General features: G+C 39.6%; 1 pseudogene; it reads left to right on the top strand.

Annotated features, from left to right (window-relative positions):
- The first annotated feature begins 267 nt into the window (after positions 1-267).
- LOC148208497 (uncharacterized) lies at positions 268-5,505 on the top strand (annotated as a pseudogene).
- The last annotated feature ends 409 nt before the right edge of the window (positions 5,506-5,914 follow it).

Raw genomic sequence — 5,914 nt, 5'->3', positions numbered from 1 at the left:
TTTGAGGATCTACTTGGGGCTTTCATCAATGAGTCTAGAAGTCGAGCTAGTCGGATTGAAAATCAGGTAGAAGGGATGAAATTTAAATTAGAAGGAAACACAACTGCCATCAAGAACATGGAGGTGCAGATAAGGCAAATGGCATCCACATTGAACACTATGCAGAAAGGGAAGTTTCCAAGTGACACTGAAGTTAACCCACGAAAACATTGCAAAGCCGTCACTTTGAGAAGCGGAAAGGAGCTCTAGGAGCCTGAAAAGAAAAAAATGGAAGAACCAATCATCACAAATGAGGAACGGGAAAATAAGGAGGAAGTTGTAAAGGAGGAGGAAGTTGTAAAGAAGGCCACTCCTACTCTACAGGCTGACAAGCCTACTAGTTCTATTGCTTCTAGTCTTCCTAACTCTTTACCTTATCCTCAGCGTTTCCAAAAGAAAAAGATTAATGCTCAATTTGCTAAATTTTTAGAAATTTTTATGAAACTTCACATCAATATTCCTTTTGCAGATGCGCTGGAACAAATGCCAAATTATGTGAGGTTTATGAAGGACATTATGACTACGAAAAGAAAATTAGAGGCTTATGAAACGGTGAATCTCACTGAGGAGTGCAGTGCGATCCTTCAACGAAACTACCACAGAAATTGAAAGATCCAGGGAGTTTTACTATTCCTTGTATTATTGGTAGTTCATCATTTAATAAAGCTTTATGTGATATTGGTGCCAGTATTAATTTGATGCCTTTGTCTGTTTTCAGGAAACTTGGTCTTGGAGAGGTGCAACCAACTACAATATCCTTGCAGCTAGCTGATCGATCTATCACTTATCCCAGAGGTGTCATTGAAGATGTTCTTGTCAAAGTTGACAAATCATTTTCCCTACGGATTTTGTGGTCTTGGACATGGAAGAAGATTTAGAGATTCCTATAATTTTGGGACGACCTTTCCTAGCGACTGGACATGCTCTGATAGACGTGTAATTGGGTAAATTGACTTTGAGAGTTAATGAGGAGGCCGTTGTGTTCGACATATCTCGTGCCATGAAATATCCCAATGAGGTAAGTACATGTCATAGGATAGATGTTGTTGATGCCACTGTGGCTGAAATCAGATCTTTTGTTTCATTTGTTGATGCCCTTGAAAAATGCATGCTTGGTTATGATATTGAGGAAATACGGGAATTAGATCAGGAGGTTTCTTTTTATCATGATGCTCTTAATCGATTACCAATTATTCATGATAAAAATGTTAAAGTTAATGTGATGGAGCTTAATGAAAACATTGATGAACCTATGAAAGCTCCTGTGCTTGAATTGAAACAATTACCTGCTCATCTTCGATATGCTTTTCTTAGGGAGCCTTCTACTTTTCCTGTTATTATATCTGCTTCTTTGAGCCAAGTAGAAGAGAAAAAATTGTTGAGAATTTGCACACTCATAAATCTGCTTTAGGATGGTCTATTGCTGATATAAAAGGTATTAGTCTTTCGATAGTTATGCATAAAATTTTAATGGAGGATACTTTTCAACCATCAGTTGAGCATCAAAGGAAACTAAACCCAGCTATGAAGGATGTGGTAAAAGCTGAAGTTTTAAAACTCCTTAAGGCAGGGGTTATTTATGCTATATCTGATAGTTCTTGGGTGAGTCCTGTGCAGTTGTGCCAAAGAAAGGAGGGATGACGGTAATAAAAATGTTAAAAACGAATTCATCCCTACTAGGACGATGACTGGGTGGCGCGTGTGCATTGATTACAGAAAATTAAATAAGGCCACCAGAAAAGATCACTTCCCTCTCCCTTTTATCGATCAGATGCTTGATAGATTAGCAGGTTATCCGTACTATTGTTTTCTTGATGGTTATTCAGGTTATACTCAGATCGCGATTGCTCCTGAGGACCAAGAGAAGACGACATTTACATGTCCTTATGGTACCTTTGCCTTTAGGCAAATGCCATTTGGGTTGTGTAACGCCCCTGCTACATTTCAGCAATGCATGATGGCTATTTTTCCTGATATGGTTGAGGACATCATGGAGGTTTTTATGGATGATTTTTCTGTTTTTGGTTCTTCATTTGACACTTGCCTCCATAATCTTTCTCGTGTTTTGCAGCATTGTCAAGAAACTAACCTTGTTCTGAATTGGGAAAAGTGACATTTTATGGTTACATAAGGGATAGTTTTGGGGCATAAGGTTTCTGAGAAGGGATTGGAAGTTGATATGGCTAAAATCTCAGCGATTCAACAACTTCATTCTCCAATGAATGTAAAAGGAGTTAGGAGTTTTTTAGGACATGCAGGATTTTACAGGCGCTTTATTAAAGAATTTTCAAAAGTTGTAAAACCTCTGTGTAATCTTCTTGAAAAATATGCTCCTTTTCTTTTTACTGAGGATTGTTTGTTAGCATTTAATATGTTAAAAGAGAAACTGACTTCTGCACCTGTTATTGTAGTTCCTGATTGGAGTCAACCTTTTGAGATTATGTGTGATGCTAGTGACTTTGCAGTAGGAGCAGTTTTGGGCCAGAGACGAGATAAATTTTTCAGAGCAATTTATTATTCAAGCAGGACCCTTGACAGTGCACAACAAAATTACACTACCACAGAAAAGGAGATGATTGCTGTAGTTTTTGCTTTTGATAAATTTAGGCCATATTTGTTAGGCACTCAAGTGACTGTGCATACTGACCATTTAGCTCTTCGATATTTATTTAATAAGAAAGATGCAAAACCTCGCCTGATTCGATGGATTCTTCTTTTGCAGGAGTTTGATTTTGAGATTAAGGATAGGAGAGGTTGTGAAAATGTGGTAGCTGATCACCTGTCAATGATTGAACAGGACAACCCCAAAACATTCCCCATCACAGAAGATTTTCCTGATGAGCAATTGTATCAGGTAGACTCTAGTATTCCTTGGTTTGCTGACTTTGTTAATTTTCTTACAGGAGGAGTATTACCACCAGATCTCAACTCTCATCAAAGAAAAAAATTCTTGCATGATGTAAAACATTACCTGTGGGACGAACCTCTACTTTTCAAAATTTATTCTGACCAAATCATTCGAAGGTGCGTACCAACAGAGGAAATCAATAATATTTTGCATGAATATCACTCCTCACCTTATGGCGGTCACTTTGGACCTACTCGTAATGCTGCTAAGGTATTGCAATCAGGTTTTTATTGGCCTACCATCTTTAAGGATTGTTATACTTTTGCAAAGACTTGTGACAAGTGCCAAAGAATAGGTAATATTTCTCGATGTCACGAAATGCCCTTAACTGCTATTTTAGAGGTAGAATTATTTGATGTGTAGGGTATTGATTTCATGGGTCCCTTTCCTTCTTCGCATGGGTATCTTTATATTTTATTGGCTGTTGACTATGTTTCTAAATGGGTTGAAGCCGTGGCAACGAAAAAGAATGATGCACGTGTAGTGTTACAATTTTTCCATAAGAATATTTTTACTAGATTTGGCACTCCATGCGCGCTTATTAGTGATGAAGGCTCGCATTTCTGTAATAAATTGTTTAATTCGATGCTCACCAAGTATGGAGTTAAACATAAAATTTCTTTAGCTTACCATCCTCAAACTAATGGTGAAGCTGAAACTTCTAACAAGGAAATCAAGCAGATTTAGGAGAAAACAGTCAAAACAAACCGAAAGGATTGGGCTTTGAAGTTGGAAAATGCATTATGGGCTTACAGAACAGCTTTCAAAACTCCAATTGGTATGTCACCGTATCGGTTGGTGTTTGGGAAAGCTTGTCACCTTCCGGTGGAATTGGAACACAAAGTTTATTGGGCCATCAAGAAATTAAATTTTGATCTTCAAAAAGTTGGGGAGCAACGTCTTTTACAACTAAATGACATGGAAGAATTTCGTTGTCAAGCTTATGAAAATGCCAAGCTTTACAAAGAAAGAACAACAAAGTGGCATGATAAGATGATTCAGCATCGATCTTTTGAGCCGGGGCAACAGGTTCTTTTATTTAATTCTCGATTACGTTTATTTCCTGGCAAACTAAAATCTCGATGGTCAGGTCCTTTTACCATAAAGTCGGTTTTTCCACATGGTGCCATTGAATTACAAGCAAGTGATGGAAGATCTTTCAAAGTCAATGGCAACGACTAAAACATTACTTTTGCACAGAAGAGAGAAGTTTTGATAAAATTCTTTTGGATGAGCCAAATTGATCGATAGTTACACCATCTAGCTACAGACGTTAAATAAAGTGCTTTTTGGGAGGCAACCCATATATTTCTTCCCTTTGAGTATAATTTTATTTTGTTTTTTTCCTTCTATTGTTAGGTTCTTACTAACTTCTTTTATTCTTATTTGTTATGTTTTCTTTCTTTGTGTAGGAAGAAGAAAAAAAAAATCCGCGCATGTTGGACGCGTGGAAGCGCCATGGCGCATTCAAGGGTGCTACAACGCTCTGCAGCGCCTAGCCCAACAGAATTTCCCGAGAGCAGCGCGCCATGGCACTCAATTATAGCGCCATGGCGCTGTCGCGATTTCTGGGTTTTTAAACCCAGATTTCGCCCCACCGTTTCCAGCCGTTTTCAAAAACCCTAAGCACCGCAGCGCTCTTCCGCCTCTCTCCCTCCGTTTTTGCTCGATTTTTCTTCGATTTTCCTCCATCTTAGGCTGATTTCATCTTCGATTCACGGTTTCTCTACCCTCTATTTCAGGATTGCGTGTTCTTTTGGAGTGATTTTGGGGCGTTCAAGTTGTGGGTTTTTGTCAAATCCACATGTTCTTCCCAACCAAGTAAGATTTTGTTGTTTTGGGCCGATATATACACTGATATTTGGCTGTTGTTGTATTTATTGAGATTATCGCACTTGGGTTGAAACATTTTGAAGCGTCAGTACTTTTCTAGAGCGTTTTTGTCGTATTGTTGTGTTTGTACTGTTATGGCTCCAAAACGAGCACGTGGTGCCTCCTTTTCTAGTTCATATGATAGAAAAAAATTTATTAATGAGGAGGCATCCACTTGGTTCTCTACTGTAGCGGCCCATAAAAGTCTTATACAGGAACGGGGCCTATTGCCTGATGAGGTCCACCAACAGAGCATGTATGAGAATATTATTTCTAGAAGGTGGGTCAATTTTGTTCAGCAGCCCAATGTCGTCGTGGTCCCCCTTGTTTGTGAATTTTATGCTAATATCCAGGAGGGGTCCAATATTTCTTTTGTCCAGGGAAGGAGCTTGGCTTTCGACAGTATCTCTATCAATGAATTTTTTGAGCTTCCCAATTTTGATCGGGAAGACTATAATCGGTATGCTAGTGAGGAGCTTGACATGGATCAGATCTTTCGTAGTTTATGCCGCCCGAATGCTGAATGGAAAATGCGGCACAGTGAAGCCATTACCTTTAAATCTGCATATCTGAGTATTCACAATGGTTTGGAACAATTTTATTTGTTCAAAGCTACTCCCAGTGACCCACATGAGCGACGTCACCCAAGAACGGGCCATATTGCTATACGCCATTGTTACCGGTAAGTCTATTGATGTTGGGCGGATTATCAAGCAAAGCATTAAGCATGCAAGACGCTGTACAACAACCGGTGGCCTTCCCCATCCCATGTTGATAACCGGCCTCTGTAAGAAAGTTGGTGTTTTTTGCGACCCCACGGAGACATTGCTGGGTCCCAAAAGTGTGATGGACAAGAATTACATTTTGTCTATCCGTGGGTGGGAGCCCTTTATGGAGATTGAAGGCCCTGCGGAAGAACAACCGGAAGTCCATGCCGACCCACCTCCACAGCAGTGCGCTCCCCGACCATTTTAAGATGAAGTTCGCCATCTTTCACGCCAGTTCCATCGTTTTCAGGTGAAACAGAGGCTGCAATTTGACTATCTTGTTCGATGCTTTCAGGCTCAACAATCATCGCAACCTCTTCCTCCACTT

This window comes from Momordica charantia (genome assembly GCF_013281855.1).
Source record: "Momordica charantia cultivar OHB3-1 chromosome 10 unlocalized genomic scaffold, Mcharantia_2.0 BLBB01000010.1, whole genome shotgun sequence".
Taxonomy (NCBI): domain Eukaryota; kingdom Viridiplantae; phylum Streptophyta; class Magnoliopsida; order Cucurbitales; family Cucurbitaceae; genus Momordica; species Momordica charantia.
Note: the sequence above shows the minus strand (reverse complement) of the source record. Positions and strands in the feature narration are given on the sequence as shown.